Raw genomic sequence first — 22,001 nt, 5'->3', positions numbered from 1 at the left:
TCTCTATCATTTTCTTATGTCACTCATTATTTAAAAAAATTTCAACCAAACTGTAAATGATATAATGTTAACATTATAACAAATTACACAGTGTTATAAACAGGCCAGAGCTGAAATTCAGGGACAGTCCCGATTTTCTTTTAAGGAGAGTGACCTAGAAGTTGACACTTTTAGTCTACCACTAGCCATCTGGGCTTTGGATGGCAAACATAACTCTTTGCCAAACTGTAAAATTCATGATGTTTAAGAGAAAGATCAAAACTAAAACGAGAGGGTTTATATGTACAAATATTTGCTTAGTGCATATTTGGATGGTCTTAGAACATTTGATTCCGTTGGGTTAAAAGAAAGTCTGAGCCATAATTTATTTGTTTTCTATTTTCATAGTATGTTTTTCCACTTTTAAAAACTCTTCGCAAATATTACTGATTTCTAAAGCTGTTATCTTCCTGTGAGAAATAAAATCCCTCACCACGGATTGACTATTACATTTTAAAACTCAGGTCAGTTTTACATGTTGTAAAAATAAAAGGATTTCTTTTATTCTCTTCCTTAGTGTCTAGATATAAATGTTGGTGGTAATTTCTGTTTCTCTTGTTGTGAAGAATTTATTTCTGAGGATGACAAGATTTAGAAGGGTCACTTACACTCTGTTGATGTCACATAAATCATCTTTAGTCACTTCCATGTCTTATCGGACCAAACAATTTTGCCTTCACATGGTCTTTTGTAGATGTATACATAATGAAGTTTATAGTCAAATTCTCTGCTTATATAGCCATGAAATACCTAAACATTGGTCATCAAAATGGTGACAAAGATGAGCTGATTATCTCACTGTTATTTATGTGAGTGATATTTTTATTATTTTGAATTATGAAATATTTGATAGCAGACTTTGTTACAAATTAGCCTTTGAATATTTCACCTGTTTTTGTCACTTGTGTCGTGGCAGAAACTTTGTTACAAATTAGCCTTTGAATATTTCACCTGTTTTTGTCACTTGTGTCGTGGTAGAAACCATAAAAAGTGGGGGCAATGGTAGACATATTTACATTGCCCATAGTCTGGTCTGATTTTCTCCAACGCAATCTGAGTTTTGGTAAAGGGCAGTAACACAAGAGTCTGTATTTCCTAGATGTTTTACCCTTGTACAAATCTAGCACTTTAAAATGTAAAAATATTCATTCAAGATTCTTTATAAACTTTTCATTCAAAGAACCATGATTACATTTTAGATTGCAATTAAATATTTAATTGTTGCTCCTTCCTTTGGCATTCTCTTAGTAGAGAAAATGCCAGAAAATCACATTGGCCTTACCCATATCTTTGCATTTACATCTATTTTTAATCTTTCTTGTGGAGCCATGACTTAAGTGGACAATAAAGGAGAAAAAAAGAAAGAAAAAACCCCACAAAAACAACTGAAAAAAAGAGAGTCAGCACGAGCGATAAAAAGAGAGAAAAATATTGGTCAAGACATGAATGGCTGCAGAGGAGGAATCTCTTCTTTGCCTGTTGGTATTTACAGCAGAAAATCTGTTTCTCATTCATTGCGCCGGATCTCAAACCCAGCAATATTTATGATGGGCACTTACTAACGTGTCATTAGAGAGTAAATGGGGTAACAGATAGAGTGTGTTTCCAAATGTGGTCACCACCCTGCTTCAGGCCCCCTCTCTCTACCCTGTTGGTGGCTGATTGCTGCAGCTAATGCCTACGAGCAGGTCAGTTTGGGAATTAACCCCAAGTCATCATTGACTCTAATGTCAGAAGTTTACTTTGGGTGGTACAACAGGAAAAAGCAAGACCTTTAAAATCAGACGAACATGAGTTTAACACCTTGGACAACTGACTTAGACTTGGAGCTACAGTTTTCCAGAGAGTAAACTAGCAGACCTAATACACATCAAATAAAAAAATAAATGAGATAATATTTGTATATTCCTTAGCATCTGCCTAGTGCATAAGAAGAACTCATTAAATATTGTTTACTGGTTTAGCCACTATGTTTATTTTCTTTATGTTATACAGCATCTCTTTAAAGTTACTGAAAAATCATTTGGTTAGATAAATGAGAAATAAAACCCTTTCTAGTGAAAAGAAGGAAATGTGCCACTTCATGTCCTAGGATTTTTGTTAAATTCTCCACTTGGTTCTTGGTAAGGGATTGAAACAGACTTCTTGAACCCTTCGAAATTGCTGTCTAGCTTCCTCTGGAAAGCGCAGGAGAAGGTGAATTGGTTAGAGTATAGCAAACACTTGAGAATCTAGGAGTGGGAATGCCAAGTTTTCAGCTGTAAGATTGAAGACGGTCCATCATCTGTGGCTGCTTGTTGAGATGGAGACCTGGGAATGGGTTTCATGAGTAATTAAGCCTTAAATAGCAATTAGGAGGACCCTCCCTCAGGCTCCAGGTCAGCCAGACTTGGTAAACCTTCTAGACTTTTTGGTCCCCTCACCTACTAGTCTCCACTGGAAAGTGTAGGGACAACCATGCCTCCTTAGCAAGGTTTCATTTACAAGATAACTCTTGGGGTCAGGGAGATACCATGCTTTGAGCCTCCATAAATATGAATCATGTACACCAATCATTTGTGCACCAATTTAAACACCGAGCCCAAACATTATTTCTATACTGATGACTAGTTGTGCTTCTTTTGTGTGTTTCTTTTAACAAAGAGTAATACACGCTTGGTTTTAAACTGCATGCCAGGAGAAAAATTCTGGAAGGGGAATTGCTCTGGACCCTATGTTTTGTCTTCACATCATGATGTAATTTTTAAAAAATCAAACTGACTTCCTTCAAGATTTATGTACCCAAGTAACTTAGCCCATTTTTAAATTCTTTCTGCCCCCCCTCTGTGTATGAATTTTTTATTTCTTTTCATTGTGACTGTGTGTACCAGACTCAGCTATAGGCAGTACGTCACTGACAAGTCAGAAAGCATATCTAAGAGAGAGAGAGAAAGAGAGACAGAGTAGACATTCTGAGATGGGTTAGCCAGGCTCTCTTGCGTTGCTCTATTCACAACATTGTTTTTTTTGGTTGAGCTTTGCTCTGTCCTTTCAGGAATCTTCCTATTAGTAAATATCTTAACAAACCTGGGTTCATTTTGAAGTTGGCAGGAGTTTTGATTAGAGATGTTGCAAAATAACCATTCAGCCCAACGTGGCTCTAAAGACTCAGAGTTTCCAAGATGAATCAGGACAGACATGGCATAAACTGATTAACATTTTTAACCTTTAACCTGGGGGTGGGAAGAGAAGAGGGACACTGTGAATTGGCAAACACCCTTTCTACCACCCTCAATTTTATTTCTGTGGCTTTTTCCATGTGGCAATTTCTTTCAAGATTATTAAGTTGCAAAGCATCTGTATCTATCCAGCCCCTGCTTCAAAGTTCCCAGCTAGGGACAGAAACAGCCCATTTTGCCTGAAGCCTCTTCAACCTAAAGCCATTTCCTATAGATCCATCCATTCCTGAGCCATTTAAAATTCAATTCCTGTGTAAGGAATTTTGCATTTATTCAGGTGGCCCGCAAATACATTAAAGTTTAATTTCGTTGCAAAAAGAAAAAAATTAAAATGTGAAGAAAGGTACTTTAGAAAAACTATGCAAATGTCCTTAAAGTATTTGAAAGTTGGCCAGTTGAAAAAGATTCCCATCAGGATAGAAAACAGTACTATCATTTATGAAATCTTTGGATTTTGCACGTATTAGACTCATTTGGTTAAAAATGCAGAATTCAATCCGAGTTGGATGTATCGTGAGAGAGGGGAGTGAAGGTGGGGAGGGGGAGTCTGAGGGGGCAGGTTCCGTAGTGTGGAGGGGGACATGAAATACCCATGGTGGAGGCAGGGACACTTCTTCCCTTTCCTTGGAAAAGATAGTGAAGAAAAAGACTCTTGTGGGAGGTGAGAGGGTATGGAGATGGCGAAGTTTGAAGGAGGTGACCAATGGCAATTGGAGGCTCTTATATCCCATGCACTAGTCTTATGGATGTAGAAGTGAGGTCAAGTTCTTGTGGGGGGGGGGAGTTTCACCTCACCCAAATGGGTAGAGAATCTGAAAACCATGCTGCATGAAGAAGGGGTGGAAGGCTCCCAATCCCTAATCTGAGATGTGATAATTATCTTCATATATTTGAAAATCTGCAGTGTGGGAGAGGAGTTGGAGTTTCAGAAAGACAGATATTACCTCAGGGTGGAATAAGTCACTTCTTAGTCAGTGAGCTTTTCCTTTCTGGGTTAGAGGATAAAATGGCAGCCTTCTGAGGATACTGTGTATGTGTTTGGGGGAAAGGGATGCCTGCATGGAGTCTCTTCTAGTCTTAGTTCTTTATGAATAAGTTAAAGTTTTAAGTACTCACTTCTGGACAGATACCAAGAGAGTCCTACAAACACAGAAATTTGGTCAGGAGCTCCAATCTAGTCCCGCCATTTATGACACCACATAGAGAAATTCCTCCCACCCAAATGAGTTAATCGTGTTGGCCATCTTCCCAGAAGGAGAGAGTGTCAACCAGTTGATAAGATCTGAGTTGAGCAGCTTTCATTGAGGATAACCTTCAGTCAGTCTCACCCTTCTTCTCAGGCAGCCTCCTGGGCAAGGCAAGAACTTTCTCACTCTTCAAGACTATTCAGAAGACCCTGTCCTATAATGAGTGAGCATAAACCTCTAGCCATGAATGCTTGGGTGTAAATTCAGTCCTCTGATACTCTAAAGAGGACTGAACGATGAAACATTAATATGCAAAGAGTTGGGGAGGTTTAAAAAAGGGGCATTTATCTTCATTCCTTAGATTACTCAATTTATTTAAAACAAAACAATTCATCCATTTCTCCCTCCCCCCTCCACCTCTGGCAAACCACCAATCCTTTATCTGTATCTCTGAGCTTGATTTATTTTGTTTTGTTTTGTTTTGTTGGTTTTGTTTTTTTTAGATTCCACATATAAGAGAGATCATACAGTATTTGTCTTTCTCTGTCTGACTTATTTCACTTAACATAATTCTCTCGAGGTCCATTCCTGTTGTTAGAAATGGCAAGATTTCATTCTTTTTTATGGCTAAATAATATTTCATTGTGTATATATACACCATAATTTCTTTATCCATTCATCTAGCGATGGACACTTAGGTTGTCTCCATATCTTGGTTATTGTAAATAATGCTGTAATGAACGTGGGGGTGTGTATATCTTTCTGAGTTAGTGTCATTTTCTTTGAATAAATACTCAGAAGTGGAAGAGCTGAGTCAGATGGTAGTTGTGTTTTTAATTTTTTGAGGAACCTCCAAACTGTTTTTCACAGTAGCTGCACCAATTTACAGTCCCACCAACAGTGCACAAAGGTTCCCTTTTCTCTACATCCTCGCCAACACTTGTTATTTCTAGTCTTTTTGGTAATAGCCATTCTGACAGGTGCGAGGTAGTAGCTCATCGTGGTTTTGATTTGCATTTCCCTGCTGATTAGTGATGTTGAGTGTCTTTTCATGTACCAGTTGGCCATCTGTATGTCTTCTTTGGAAAAATGTCTATTCAGACCTTCTGCCATTTTTTTAATCCAATTGTTTGGTTTTTTACTATTGAGTTGTGTGAGTTTTTTAGAAAATATATTTTGGATATTAGCCCCTTATCAGATACATGATTTGCAAATATTTTCTTCCATTAAGTTGCCTTTTCATTTTGTTGATGTTTCCTTTGTTGTGCAGAATCTTTATAGTTTGATGTATTCCCACTTATTTATTTTTGCTTTTGCTGCTTTTGCTTTTGGTGTCAAATTCAAAAAATCATCTTCAGGACCTATGTGAAGGAGCTTACTGCCTGTGCTTTCTTCTAGGAGTCTTATGGTTTCAGGTCTTATTCAAGTCTTTAATACGAGTTGATTTTTGTGCATGGTGTAAGATACTAGTCCAGTTTCATTTTATTGCATGTGGCTATCCAGTTTTCCCAACACCATATATTGAAGAGACTGTCATTTACCCACTGTATATCTTGGATTCTTTGTCACAAGTTAGTTGACCAGATATGTGTGGGTTTATTTCTGGGCTCTTTATTCTGTTTCACTGATCTATGTATCTGTTTTTAATGCCAGTATGACACTGTTTTAATTACTATAGCTTTGTAATATAGTTTGAAACCAGGGGGTGTGATGACTCCAGCTTTGTCATTCTTTCTCAAGATTGCTTTGGCTATTTGGGATCTTTTATGGTTCCATTACAAAGTTTATGGTTGTTTGTTCTATTTCTGTGAAAAATGACATTGGAATTTTGATAGCAATTGCATTGAATCTATATATGGTTTGGGGTATTATGGACATTCTAACAATATTAATTCTTCCAATCCCTGAGTACAGAATATCTTTTTTTTTTTTTTTCCTTTTTCTTTTACTTAGATCAACTAGTCCTCTTTTGACCAGGCCTGCAGCTGTAATCTTATTCAGTGGGTGCCTTGTTTATGAACCTCCCATTTATGTAAATGACATGTCCTGGAGCCTCTAAGCATATGTCCTGCTGCAGCTATGACATAGTTAACTATACATTCAAGTGGATGCAATTAGGCTTCAAAGTTAACACCTTATTAAGGAGGAGGGAGGAGTCGGAGGAGGCTCCTTTGATACCTGACTGAAATGTAATTTCTTGAACCCCCATGGGGACAATCAGAGTAAGACCATGGTCAAAATGAGGTAAACCATCATTTGGAATTCAGGAAGGTGGAATCCAGGAAGGTGGGATCAGATTTAAAAGGTGAATAGGATCGTTGGAACATCCTTCCAACTTTAAAATCATTACAACAAAAGAGAAGGGCTATTGACAGTGGGGAATTTAGGCCACTTATTAGCAGTAGGCCTTGTAGCTCTATACAGCTATGTCCTGAGTGAGCTACTGCTGGCCAGTGACAGACATGGAACCCAAGCTCAGACTGGAGCAGGCCCCACAACAACTTCTCCCAACAGCCCCATTCTTGCCTGTGATGGAAAATTTTGTATAGGAGGTAAGAGTTGTGAAAAATGAGCTGTGAGGAAGGGGAGGCAGTGGAGGGAAGGGGAGAGAAGAGGTTTCAGGCAAATCTCCATCTGTTGTCCTGCCGGCGAGAGCAGAGCTGTGGCCACTTTGAGGCAGAAGCTTGTTGCCAGCTTTCTTAGGTCTCTGCACAAGTCTAGTGTACTGGAGCACCTGCTTCTCACCTGCTTCTAATTGCTACTAAGCTTAGTCCCCCCACCAAAGTTGGGAGTAGGGAAGGAGAAACACAACAAAACACAGAGCTTTTACACATTCCCTGCAGTCTTGCCCAAGAACATCTTCAGTAGCCAACCTTCCTGAATAAAGTATGGGAAGAAGAAAAGAATTTTTATTGGCTATGCAGGGATACATTGTAGAGTTTTCATCATGATTCACTTTTTTCATTCATTAGTCCACTTACTATTTGGTTTTCATAACCAGAAAAAAATAACTAAGAAAAAGGATCTTACTTACAGTAAAGACAGATCTTACAGTAAAGACAGTCACATCAATGATGATACAATGAGTTGATAATCTACTGACGGTTTTTGCCAGTGAACAAAATGTGGGTGAGCCTTCAATTTTGAGTCGCAACGTCACTGGTGCTTTTCTCTTTCTTCTACTAATGGGGGAGTTCTCTCATATGTTAAAAAAAATACATGCAATAGTAGCAGAGCCAAAAAGAAGAGCTTTGTCACCAATTAGTTTCAGTCTTTGACTAAATCACCCTACATCTCTATGCCTCAATTTCTTTCTTTGTTCTGTGAGAGAGTTTGGATGAACTGAACTCTAAGGCCCCTGTGGTTCTATAAAGCAGAAAGAAAAAATGCTCTTCCTTTAGGGGAGGAATCAAGGTTTGAAATTCCATGGTCACAATTCCAAGGATTTTTCAAGGGAATGTTTAGTCAGTTAATGTTGCCTTGTCATGGTTGCCATCTTAGAATAGGGGGATTCTCCTCAAGTGAGCCTGGGCAAGTTCCTTCTCCTGTTAGGGCCCCCCTTCATCTTCGATAGGAAGATAATGATACCCACCACAGAGAGTTGTGTGAATGCGTGAAATGATTCTTATCAGGCTCCTGGCACATGTTAGAAGCAGGACATCCTTCTCATGTCATGCTCTCTCTGTGTGGGCATTTCATCTATAGCTCTACCCCTTCCAGAAACTTCCAAGTGTATTTTTAAGTGGCAAGTGCTTAAAACAAAAAAGGATCTATATTGAGGCCCAGACCTGGCACTTCATAATGTTTAAAGCATCGGCTGCCAATTTGCCATGTCGGTAACATCTGATTTACAGCTCCCCGTGGGTGGGTGGGTGGGTGGGTGAGTGAGAGCAGTCTCTCAGGAGAAGACATTTTTCATGCTTACAATTTTTTTCTTTGGTCATTTCAAGAAGGGTTGAGTGACTGTGCTCCGTGGAGTCAGAGCATTCCTGGCCTCTGCATGGCTGGTGTGTGAGCCTCTGTTTTCCCCAGGCAGTACATTTCTCAGGAGGGGCAGGTCGCCTCTTTCTTCGTGGCTGGTAGAAACTAGACAGCAAAGGGCAGTTCTCATTTGTGAAACTCGCCCACTTTCTTGGGCAGCCACCTACCTTGGCTGCCCAGCCTCGGCTTTAAGGGGCGTGGAGTGGTTTCACATATAAAAGTAGTTCCACTTCCTCAGACAGCAGACGCTGGTGGGGTTTCCTGAATTTGGCCGAATCTCTCTTTACAGAGACCCCACTTCAGGCTGCCAGAAACTAGGACCTGTGGGCTCAGGATTAGAAAATGCTCAGGTTAATGGCCAAAAAGTGTTGGAAGCTGGTGCAAAAGAGCAACGAGGGCAGCAGTGTGACCTGGGCAGGCTGAGGCAATTGCTTAGAGCAAAACTGAATGGGAAGCAGGGTGTCCATGAGGGCCCTGGAGAATGTGAAGCCACACCCACCAACAGAGGCCGTGAGACAGGATCCCCTGAACCCTGACTTCCCAGGAGCAACAGAAAGTGAAGAGAGGTGGGGGCCAGTGTGTCCACCACAAACTCACCCCCTACATGAAACTGCTGATTCATCCAGCCAAATACTTAAGAAAGGAGTAAGAATTGCTATGAACAAAGGAAACACAGGAAGGTAAATTCTCTTTTAGAGACCTTTCCAAACTACATATAGTAAAATTCTCAACTATAGTTTTCATAGAGCAAAGCAGTAACGTCTTTTGTAGAACATGATCACTCACTCATTTTTTTGATATATTAACTGAGAGCCAGAGAGACTGAAAGACTTGTCCAAGCTCACTCAGGTTTAAGACAAGAGAGCTCAGCTTTCCTAAGCAAGTCCCCCTTCTAAGAGTCACTGCCTGGAAGTATGGAAAGCATTTGGATTTGAAAGTGAGCCTGTGATCTGGGTCTCGCCCACCATTTTGCTAGGCCATGATCACAGGCAGCTTTCTTAACCTCATTGATCTCAATATGGACCACGTACTATCAAATGTATAGGCAGTTGTAAGGATTAAATGAGTTATTACAAGGCAATGCTTTAGAGAGCTTTAGAAATTGTTACTATTATTTTCAAGCATGTAAATTTCCCCTTTAAGCCCCCATCTAGCATTTCTTTTTCAGTGCTTTATTAATACTTTCTTAAGTAGCTTGGTTTCCAAAAAGGAATCATCTTAAGATTGGTTGTGTTAGATTCTGCCTACCTCTACTGTCATGCTTTCATGCAGAGCAAAAAAAAAAAAAAAAAGTTAAGACCTAATTTCAAGTGTTACAGCCTAATTTAATTTAATATATAATTTACACTTACCCTTAATTAGGAAAATACAATAACCAAAAAGAACCCAAGGAAGTAGTTTTTTGCTCTAAGGCTTAAGCAAAAATACCTAAAGGTGGTGCCCAGCTAGATAGCTATTCTTACCAATTATTCTTCTAAAAGGTTTTTAACAACTGAAGCTGTTCCAGATAACTGGTAAATTGAAGCAGAGGTGGGCAAACTGTTTCTGAAAAGGGCCAGATAATCAATACTTCGGCTTCGTGGGCCATATGATGTCTGTAACTTCCCAAGTCTGCCATTATATCTCAAAAGCAGCCATACACAATACATGAATGAATGGGCATAGCTATGTTCCAATAAAACTTTATTTACAAAATCAGACAGCTAGCACATTTGGCCCAAGGGCAGTAGTTTGCCAACCCCTATCTTTAAGAAACGCGTATCTTTCCCTGAATTTCCCTGTTTAGAGTGGTTTTCATTGACACCCCTGTCCCCTGAGCTCACACAATTTCACCTAGTATGGCTCCATCCCAGTGAGTGGCTTGAGGGACTTAGGGAACACTTAAATTCAGAGCTGATTTTTAATGGGCAAAGTCAGCCTGTAAGAGCCTGAGTCACTTAATCTTTTCCTAGCATCTTTCATTTCATTTCCCATGCCAGGGCTTTACAATATAGGGGTGGATGGAGAGTTGTTTTCCAACATGAAGATTTAAGCTGGAATATTGCCCAGGTCATTTCTCTCATATTTCCCTCTAATTTAGAGGTTGTTCATTAACTGGTAGACTTAGAGGGGAGAGTTTTATGCTCTTGACTACTGAGGAATTCTTTCATCTTTTTTTAATTGAAAGGTCTCCAGTATGAGGGCATTTTTTGTTTTGTTTTGTTTTCATTTCCAGTTCATAGTTGCTGTCAAGACTTGGAGAGTTTTCTGTTTTCTACCAATAGGTTGCTTTCATACTTTCAGAATTTTAGCTGATAAATAAACCAACGGCTTCTGCAGGTAGTAGTTGAGACTGAGCTGAGATAATCAATAACTCGAGTTTTGTTCCCCCCCCCCCTTTTTCGGCATTCATTTTGTCAGGGCCATGTCACTTCACTCACTCAGGCCTTCATTTCCTGGACTATGAAAGTATTATCAGAGGCCAGATATCACTCATGAAGTTGCCTCTGGGTCCTTTTAAAAGGCAACCTCTTCCTCGGCTTCTTTTCAAAGACCTGGAGTGTTCTTCCCAGAATTCTACATTTATAGTATGGACATTTGTTATTCTGAGACTTACTCTTGCCATAAGGTATTACATAATTATTTTCCCTTTAGGTATAATTACTGAATTGCCAACCTTGAGACTCTGTTTTGCGTTATTTCACACGTATTTTCGAGTTTTGATTTAGGTCTCTGCGTGGTTTGCCATAAATCAGCAGAGTGGGGGTGGGTAGCGAAAGGACATCAAAACACAGCCCCACTGCTATAGAATGTTACTCAAGTGACACTCCATAATTCAAATCCTGCAAACCATGGGGTAGCCAAAGCAGGGCACTGTGACAGTATGAGCTGTTTTTGTTAATAGAGATGAAATTATGGGTGTAACTAGCTGGCAGTCCTCAAACAGACTTCAACAAACTGTTTACTCAGCTGTCCTCAGGCAACAACTTAATACTTGTGGATAAAATTATTCTCCCACCATCTCCCAAGTGGTATATTCCAGGGATCCCAATTTGTTCTCACTAATAAAAAGAAAGAACAAGTTTGTAATTCTCCAAACACAGTTTGAGATTCTGGTTAGGTTTTGTTTTTAATGTATTCATAAAAATCGCCTTATCCTTTTGTGTTCTGCTGTTCAAAAATCTATAAGAAACTGGAGATCTAAAATGCTTTGTGTGGCCTAAAGAAACCTTGTGGTCCCTAACACCAAAACCTTGTGATTTTTTTCTTTGCTTGCACTATTCCCTTCATCCTCAGTGCCTTCCCTTCCTCTCTCCTCTCACGCATCCTTTTTGGTCCAGCTCAGGCTACTCCTCCTAGAAGTCTTCCCTTATCCCCTAGCTTCATCCACCTGAAATTGACCTATGAATTTTCTCTGATCCAGTTTTTTTAAAATTTCATGCACTGTTTTAAGATATACAAGACTATACAACAAATAATCAACAATAATCACCAATTTTCCCACCACCCATAGGGTAGAAGCCCCCTGAGTACTAGAAGAACCACTATCTGATTTTGATATTTATCATTCCCATGGATATCCCCATATAATTACATATTTTACATATTTTATATAATATATAATACATTTATGTATGATATATAATTATATGCTCTACATAAAATATTAACAGGTATTTGATATTAACGGATATATATAGTATAAATACTGTAATATTTTAGTACATTTTTTTTGTTTGTTTGTTTTGGGTTTTTTTAGTTTTTTTTCTTGGTGGTACGCGGGCCTCTCACTGTTGTGGCCTCTCCTGTTGCGGAGCACAGGCTCCGGACACGCAGGCTCAGTGGCGATGGCTCATGGGCCCAGCCGCTCTGCGGCATGTGGGATCTTCCCGGACCGGGGCACGAACCCGTGTCCCCTGCATCGGCAGGCGGACTCTCAACCACTGCGCCACCAGGGAAGCCCAATATTTTAGTACATTTTAAGCTTTATGTAAATGTTTCTATGCTGTGTGTCTTCTTCTAAAACTTGCTTATTAGGGAGGGGGGCTCACATTTAGGTTTATCAGATTTATCATGTTGATTCTCATAGTTCAGTCATTTCTGCTCCTATAATGTATCTCATCATCAAAAGTTATCACTCTTGTTGGTGCGCATTTAAGGTGTTTTCACCTGAGCCCATAAATTTTTTAAAATCACTATTATGACACTACTGTTGTATCTTAAGATTATGTACCTATATATTTTTTTACCCTCTATGAGATTGAAGGTTTACTTGAGGGCAGAGACCACTTTTTGTTCATCTTTATATTTGCTGCAATGCCTCCTACTGTCCCATGAACCCAGTTGGTGATCCATGTGTGTTTGTTGTTTTGAATCAGATCCCTACATGAGAGCCAGGAGGCATCTCTTTTTTACAAATGAGGAAACTGACATCATGTAACTGTCCTGTGAGCTTAGAAGTTAGATCCCCTGGTTCCCTTGGCTAGGAAGTTAAGCAGTGCTGTCTTAAAAACCATTTTCATTTACTAGAGATCAGAATTGCTTTTAATCTCTATATTTCTATCAAAATATATTCATAAGACTCTGAAGTTTTTAGTCCAGAACTTGAAACTTCTTGGAAAAAATTTAAAAGTCACATTAGCTCTGCTTTTCATATGGAGGAACTGCATCTCATGATAAAATGTGATTGAATTAAAAACAATTTTTTAACGAAGATATAATTCATATACCATAAAATTTACCTGTTAAAAATGTACAATTCCGTGGTTTTTAGTATATATACAGAGTTGTGCATCAATACTATCTAATTTTAGAACATTTTCATCACCCCAAAAAGAAATTCCTTATCCTTCTTCTCCCATCTCCAGCCCCTGGAAACCACTAATCTACTTCTTGTCTCTAAAGATTTGCCTGTTTTGGATGTCTCATATCAATGGAATCATACAGTGTGTGGCCTTTTGTGACTGGCTTCTTTCACCTAGTATAATATAAGGTGCTTTTAAGGTTCATCCATGAACCTTGTCAAGGTTGCATCATGTATCAGCACTTCATTCCTTTTTATTGTCAAATGATATTCCATTATATGGCTATACCACATTTTATTCATCCATTCATTAACTGATGGGTATTTGGCTTGTTTCTATTTTTTGGCTATTATGAATAATGCTGCTTTGAGCCTTCATGTACAAGGTTTTTTTTTTTTTTTTTTTTTTCACGTACAAGTTTTTGTGTAGACGTATGTTTTCAGTTCTCTTGGGTGTATACCTATGAGTAGAATTGCTGGGTCATACGGTAACTCTATGTTTAATTTTTTGAAGATCTGCCAAACTGTTTTCCAAAGCAGCTGTACCATTTTACGTAGTACAATAGTTCCTTATAAGGAACTCAACACTCCAAAGACATTCCTAGCTTAATTCTTACCATTGAATGTTCTGAATTTTAAAACAATGTCTGAACTCACTGTATTATTCCCCGATGTCACTACACTTGTATTTCTCTAACTTAATTTTCTCATTCTTACCCTTATAGTTGTGAATGAAACAATCTCATTTCAGGTTGCATTTATATATTAACCTCAATTTGGCCTAGTTTCACTGTAGTGAAAAGTCCTTGTAGTGCTTTCCCTCCCAAGTTTGTTTTATCTAGCAAACAAATGGCTCTGGTATAAAAAGATTATCAGAAAAGTACCCACCCTGGTTTTAAAATATTGATCTTTTCATGTAACTGCATTAACTGTAGCAATGTAGGTGATTTATATTTGAATGAAAAGAAGAAAATAAGACAGTGGGAAGTGTGAAGTCCTGCAATCATCACCGCAAAACAATCAGAACAAGAACAAATTAATCGGCTGTCCAGATGTTTGCCCATCAAAAGTTCTGGGACTTGTGACTCATCTCTGTTTTGGAGGCTTTTTTTAATTGCACAAATATAAGCCTTCACACTGTTTCTTTTAAATTTTTTGACGCTTGGTGAATTTTTTAAATTGAATTTATTTTTTTCTGATTGAAAGATATGTGTTAATGCCAAAAACAATTTTTAGGAAATGTAGGAAAAAAGAAAAATAAATAAAAGTAAGTAACCTATAACCCAATTACTCAGAAATGACTACTCTCAACAGAGTATTTTCTTTCAGTCTTTTGTCTATGCATAAATATTCTTTGAAAACATCGTTTCTCTGGTTGAACGACATGTCTTCATATGAATGTACCATGATTTATGGGACCATCCCCCTGATGAAGAACAGTTTATTGATCTTTTCTGTATTGTTTGTTGATGTTTCCATGCTGAATTGTGAATACCTTTAATTCATTTTCACATTATGGTGGGAAAGATGACCCAGGCATACAGAACTTACCTACTCTTCCCGTGGGAAAAACAGGAAACAAGAAAATTTCATAAGAAAATACTGAGAACTTGTAGGTACTAGAAAAACATCTTCATGTAAACAGTTTTCCAGCTGTACTTTATAATTTCATGTACAATTAATATAAAAAGTTGCCTAGTACTTAGGTCTAATAATGACAAGGCAATAGTTTTTAACTTAAAAGCAGAGGATTATGGTAACTGTGCATAGAAAGAGGCCAAATAACACTTTAAGGACTTTTGGTACATTAAAGATGTAGGGATAGGAAATTATCCCTCCCCTTCCTTTTAAGATTTGGCTGTCAGTTATCATTAGAACTGATTATTGTTGTAAATCTGTGATTCTCGATCATGTTGGAGATATAACATTAGTTAAATTTAATAAAAGTCTTCATGCTTTCCTTCATGAAATCCATTTACAGATACAGGGACTATTTCCATGGGCATATCAGTAATAAGGAGTATGAGTATGAAATGAATTCAAATTACATTTATCATTATCATTTTTGGAAACTCCTTAAGGAAATGGAAAACGTCCTAGTATGTTGCCAAAAACGACAAAAAAATGACTGGGAGTAGAGAATAAAGATCATTTTTATAATTAATTCATATGATCCAGAGTAATAAATATCACTTGGGTAATTAAACAAGACTGAAAAAGAAAGTTAACAAAATAAACTTATTTCAAAATGCTGACTACTTTTTCCCTTCATTTCTTACCCATGAGTCAGATATATCAAATATATCTTGACTTTATGTTAGGATTTAATAGCATATTTTTACAGATTTTAAAACTCCTCTCATTCATTCCAAACTGAGGAAGCCAATCATTTTTACCGTTGTTGTGAAATACCAGCCATGCCAAGACAGATTTCTTCCTTCTCAATGCATGTGCAATCTTATAAAGAGCTTCTGGTGACTCAGAAAATCCCATGCATCAATTTTCCAAATTGGATCTTATGTGATTAAAAATAAATTTAAATCAAACAGAGACTTTGGTGTGCTGAGAATTCCCATGTCAGGAGTTGGCAAGTGTCAACCATGTGTAGGTGTATGTGTGCTCACTAATACTATATGAGCCTTTAGGACCTTATTTGAAAAGTTCTTTCCTGGAAGAAGAGTAAAGCGTACCGTTTTGGAACGCAGCCGGCCATATCCAGCTCTGCTTCAGAGGAAAAGAGAGGGGGGTGGGTAGACACAAAAAAACTCCACCGTTTAAAAATCAAAGAAACGGCTCACCAGATTTGTTACCCTGGGATATTTATTACCTGGAATTAGTTTCTGCCTAACCCTTCTTAGGTGAAGGAGAAAGGAGAAGGATGAGTATTCTTATAGCACAAATAATGCATTTTTCTAAATTATACTGACTCCCTCATCCAGGCCTGCTTCCCATGACTGTCATCAGTTGGTGGCTGTGACTAGGTTTTTCTGTTTATAGATGAAATTGACCAAAGGCATAACCTGCTTTTGGTTAGTGAAAGAAAAGGGTAAACCTACATAAGTAGTCAACATCTGGGGTCCCTTGAAGTAAATAAGGAGTGTTGGCAATGAATAGAGGAAGAAAAGGGCGCTTCTTCCAAGAAGGTCATATGGTTGGTTATCTAGGTAAGGTCTCTAAGCCTTGTTAGAAACTTGGAATTTGTGCTCCTCAGACTGCCCTGTAAGACCCAGCTGAAAACCGCCTGGCTGTGACTCACCCTCCTGTCACCCCAGATGCTGTCCAGTTCTCTGACGCTCATTTTCTGTCCCTTCCACTAATCTGGCACTTAAGACTGTCAGGATTTGGTATGTATACTTTTTATTCTTCCAACTAGACAGTAAGTTTCTTGAGGGTAGGAGCCAGGTCTTCTGCTTCTCTTCACTTCCTGCTGTCTTTCCCACACTGTCCAGCCTGTTGGATTGGTTTCTGTGTCTCAGGCAAGGAAACTGCAGTCTGCAGTGTAATGCTTCTGCCTTTATACTTGGGAGATGACGAAGCTGAATGTCAACTGAACAGACAATCCCCCCATGAAGTGGCTGTGCTCTACACCACGCAAAACACAACTTTCCCATTCTAAATGGAGGAAATAGCCTTTAACTGAGTACTAGAAAAGGCATTCCACAATTCAAGGCATGATTAATACTGTATTAAAATTATTCAGAATCAAACCTGTGTAGAGCACCTGTACTTTGGTTCTTAGTGGTTCTTTCCACTGTTGTTCTTTGAAATATATTGAAGCAGATCCCCAACATACAAGACAATGTTTTTTTCTTTCAGCAGTGAGTAGCTACAGCCTACTTTTTCCCCTTTGCCCTGTAGTTTACATTTGTGATGGCAGAGTGGCAACATATATCCAAACTGTCTTAGCCAAAATAGGGCTAGATTCTGAATACATATTAAATTGGAACTTGAGGAATCGATTTATGTTATTTCTGTAACATTGAACTCTGAGGGGAGAAATATTCATTCCTGCCAAAGCATCGCCAAACGTTTTACATCCTAAAGGAGGGGTGGATTTGCTGTGTCATAGTGTAGGGAAGGCCACGGTGTGGCTGAGTTGACCTTTCTAGGGGCAGATGCCCTAGCGGGGACAGTAATGAATGAAGCCATTTGGAGAGATCAGTGCCCTTTGATTATCCTGCATTCAGCAAAACAGATGGGATACCCATGCTCTAGGGAAAGTATGAAGAGAAATCCTGAAAAATCCCTAATCTGCCTGATTCATATTGAAATTATGCCTTATTTGCACAAAGCCGTTAAATAGGCTGTGATGGGAAAAAGAACTTCTAAAATGTTGGTATGTGGTCTTAACGAATCTACAGGAGTGGAACTATCTGGCAGTGTTTTCATTTCCAAGGGAACTGGGCTTGAAATGTAAAATTTGTCTTTAGTCATAAGAACCTTCTGCAAGCCAACTCCAGAAGTCAATTTGAGAAATACCTTTGTGAAAGGTCAAGCAGTGCTCAGGGTAAGTCATCCACAGCCTTTCCTGCCCAACCTGAGAAGCCAGACCTTTAGCACTAAGGTGGCTTCCACACAATATAAAGATATTTCCCTCAATTTTAGGGTATTTCTCTCACCTGTATAAAAGTGTAACTTAATCATTTGAAATAAATTGAGAGGTCGGACAAGATAGTTACACAGAGTAGCTGTGAATTCTTCCATGAAATTTCCTGCCAATCAAGTAGTTTATTGTTTTATACAATAATTTTTTTTTTTCTAGAAATAGTGTATCTAGTGCTTAGACTGCGCCGAGGCAGAGGGTTTGGGCTTTTCTACAATTTTAAAAATTAAAAACGAACTTTAGGAACTGAACTTTTACTAGAGATATTGCTGAACCCAAAAATACATTAGACTTCAACAGCGTGAAATTTTAAATTGAACAGTTTTTCCCATACATGAACAAACTTCTCAACCAAAAATAGATGACTATGCATACTCGTATGTCTGTCTGTTGTTTTGGTGAAAATACAGTAGGAATGTTTTTGACCCAAGACTGCTGAAGAAATTTTTAGAAAGGTTTACACAGCATCTTTTCAGATATAAAAAGTTAAGGTAATGCTAGGATGTTTGTTACGGTGGCCTTGCCACCTCCAGATATAAGTGTCACACAAAATTTGTAAAGTTTCATGTTGATACACCGTCAGCAGCAGAAACTAAGAACAGCATGCTTAACTGGAAAACCTGAACATGTATGAAAAATAAGAGAATATATCCAAAGTAAGTAAAATATATCAGTTTTTTTAATTGAAGTATAGTTGATTTACAATGTTGTGTTAATTTCTTCTGTACAGCACAGTGATTCGGTTATACATACATATACATTTTTTGTTTTTATATTCTTTTCCATTATGGTTTATCATAGGATATTGAATATAGTTATCTGTGCTACACAGTAGGACCTTGATGCTTAAAAATATATCAGTTTTAAAATTAATTTTTTTAAGTTAAAATGAAAAGAAGAAATGAAAGAAACCCTGGTGCCTCGTTACATAAACTTCCCGTTTTTGAAAGCAGAATCTCTCAACCAGTAACAACTGAGGAGGTTGTTAATGTTAATTAAAGATGTTAATAGGAAGATGGGATTTAATTCCACTTGATTTTATCCAACTCAGTAGACATTTTGGGGAAGGGAGTATTGGAAGGTAAGTGTTGAAAATACCAAGAAGACTTCACATTAAGGATTTGGCATTTCTTGGGGCATTTTATTTTATTTTATTGTTTAGGTTTGTTTTTATTGATTTAAAAACTGTATGTTTTAGTCAAAAACCTTGGAATATTTATTTGTTTATTTAATTTACTTTTTACTGAAGTATAGTTGAATTACAGTGTTGTGTTAATTTCTTCTGGACAGCAAAGTGACTCAGTTATACATATATATATACATTTCTTTTTTCATATTGTTTTCCCTTATGGTTTATCACAGGATATTGAATATAGTTCCCTGTGCTATACAGTAGGACCTTGTTGTTTATCTATTCTATACATACCAGTTTGCATCTGCTAATCCCAAACTCCCACTCCTACCTTCTTCCACCCCTCTCCCCCTTGGCAACTGCCAGTCTATTCTCTATGTCCCTGATTTTGTTTCTGTTTCATAGATAGGTTCATTTGTGTCATATTTTAAATTCCACATACAAATGATATCATATGGCATTTGTCTTTCTCTTTCTGACTTACTTCCCTTAGTATGATAATCTCTAGTTGCATCCATGTTGCTGCAAATGGCATTATTTCATTCTTTTTTATGGCTGAGTAGTATTCCATTGTGTATATGTACCACATCTTCTTTATCCATTCATCTGTTGATGGACATTCAGGTTGTTTCCATGTCTTGGCTATCGTGAATAGTGCTGCTATGAATGTAGGGGTGCATGTGTTTTTTTGAATTACAGTTTTGTCTGGATATATGCCCAGGACTGGGATTGCTGGTTCATATGGTAACTATTTTTAGTTTTCTGAGGAACCTCCATACTGTCTTCCACAGTGGCTGCACAAACTTACATTCCCACCAACAGTGCAGGAGGGTTCCCTTTTCTCCACACCCTCTCCAGCGTTTTTTATTTGTAGACTTTTTAATGATGGGCATTTTAGAAGTGAGCAAGTTGTCGAGGGAGGAATAAGGTTCAATGAGCCAGAGACTGAGTTAGCCAGTGGTGAGGGGAGGGGGACACCATAGGCTCTTCCACAGGCTGTATGGAGCAGAGGAGACACCGGAGTGACAGTGACATTGCTGTGAGGTCTTGCACACACATCCACCTGTGCACCTGAGGTTTTGTTTTACTTGGCACTTCTTGCATGAGAGAAGGAAGGAAGGAAGAAAGGGAGGGAGAAAAAAAGAAACGATAAGGATGATTTGACATTTCCAGAAGTTAGGGGAAAACCCTTGCCCCCATGAAATTAGTGATTGATATGAACAATGAAGGGGTCTAAGTATTAGCATGAGACAGAGAAGCTAGCATAATAGATCTCCAGAATACTAACCCTCAGGGGAATCCTTAGGTGTCTCCCTCATCTCATGCTTAAGCCCAGCCCTGATACATAAGCTCACAGATCACATTTCCCCTTAATATGCAGTGTCCCTCCTAAAGGCTGACTTGGTCTTGTCATTGGCACCATCTTCATGTCACATTTACTGCTTCATTAACTGGCTGATGAACCAGAATTATTTATCACATTCTTATATTATGGTTCTTCTCCCCTATTTTTTATCCAAAATATCACTTGTTCCAAATTACATGTGAAAATTAGTAGACTTAAATATTGGTCCCAAAGTCATCTTCCTTCAAGTTTATAAAACACTTTATTTGTAAGGCTAATGAGGGAAATCATTATATTCTGAATAAAAACAAAATCAAATGTATACCATATAACCATTTGTCATGATTAGGTTATTTTGAAATAAAACAAGAAAATTGTAGACATCTCTTCCTTTTTCCTCCTCCTTTTCTACTTGCCACCAACAGGATCAGCAGAAAATGTACCCTCTGGGTCACCAGGTAGACGTTTGGCTTAGACTGGCCAAGAACAGGGTCAAGAGTGTGGACAGCTGCGATGAAATGAGGGGGGCATTTAGGGACACCTGGTTTGAGAGCCTTGAGGGAATCCTCGGGTGAATCAATTAAAATCTCTGCCTTAGCTGGCTCATGGTTAAATGGGCACAAATCTTATCCACCACCTGAGGATCCAATATAACCAGTAACTCTAGCGTAAGCACCACAAACAGAGCTTGGCACAAAGCGGCAGTTAATAAACCTTGCTTGGGTTTTCTTTAATAAGCCACTTCCTGAATGAATGATTCCTCTGATCCTGGGCAACGCTGGTCTGGACAAACTGCCGATACACTGGCAGCCTTAGGTATAAATATCCACCAAGGAATGAGAAAACAACAAAAGCAACCACCCAAATGAGTACGGGAAGGACGCCATATTATCTCTGAATATGGCCCCTGAGTGGGTGATAAACACTAATGACTGTCATCACTCAGATGACTTTGTCCTGTTCTGAGCATCTTCCCACCCTCATATTTCATTACAATTGATGGGTTTTCTCGTCACGCATGAAGCATTCAGGGTAAACACAGCTAGTGCGACACTCCAAGTCTTGCAGGGGTAAGAATGTGTGTCTCCACTTGCCTTCAGGGCCTGCAGGGCCTGCAAAAGACAGCTTGACACGGGCATCCTTTGGCCTTCTCTCCGCCCCTGCTAACCCAGCCCTGATAAATAAGCCAGCTAATTGAATTAATAAACAACTCTTTCTTTTTTTTTTTAAACAGCCAGCTGGCGTGCAATCAAAATGTGTGATAAATTGTCTGTCACTGCTTTAACCACAGCAGGAGGGGAGTGGAAAAATTAGCCACTTCAACCCTTTCTCGCTGCTCCCAGTTTTCCTACTCTGTTCGCTCAGCTATAGGATTTTCCCCGCGCCCTGGCGTTCTCACTTTGGCTGAGGTCCAGGACCGAGTCGCTATGGGTAGAGAAACGTATTTGGCTGCCCTTGATGATGGATCCTTAAGCCCAGGCATTGTGGGGGGAGGCAAAAATGCCGAGCCAGCCTGTGGGAAAGCGAGATTTGTCTGCTGCCCTGGCAGGGAGGGTTCGGTTGTGAGCCTGTGGTTTGCGCCCACAAGATTCTCGTTAAGGGAGGGGAGTGGATGTGGTTCACAAGCAAAGTATTGTGATGTCTGCTTTTTCTTGCCCACCTCTAATGCCAAACAGCTTTGGGGACTTTCTGGAATGAGTGCGAAGGGCTCGC

The 22,001-nt window shown here is 38.8% G+C and overlaps 2 protein-coding genes across 3 annotated transcripts in view; one reads left to right on the top strand and one right to left on the bottom strand.

The window, feature by feature from the left end:
• The window catches only part of CREB5 (cAMP responsive element binding protein 5), a 409,537-nt gene that overhangs the window by 346,183 nt on the left and 41,353 nt on the right, over positions 1-22,001 (top strand). The gene's annotated exons all lie outside the window — the stretch shown is intronic.
• Positions 19,933-22,001, bottom strand: part of TRIL (TLR4 interactor with leucine rich repeats) — a 153,088-nt gene continuing 151,019 nt past the window's right edge. The window contains exon 6 of the mRNA XM_060156939.1: positions 19,933-20,040. The gene's annotated coding sequence lies outside the window, so the exon portion shown is untranslated. The remainder of the gene's footprint in view (positions 20,041-22,001) is intronic.

Source organism: Lagenorhynchus albirostris, chromosome 8, assembly GCF_949774975.1.
Source record: "Lagenorhynchus albirostris chromosome 8, mLagAlb1.1, whole genome shotgun sequence".
Taxonomy (NCBI): Eukaryota; Metazoa; Chordata; class Mammalia; order Artiodactyla; family Delphinidae; genus Lagenorhynchus; species Lagenorhynchus albirostris.
The sequence above is the reverse complement of the archived record's forward strand: the minus strand, read 5'-3'. Positions and strand labels throughout refer to the sequence as shown.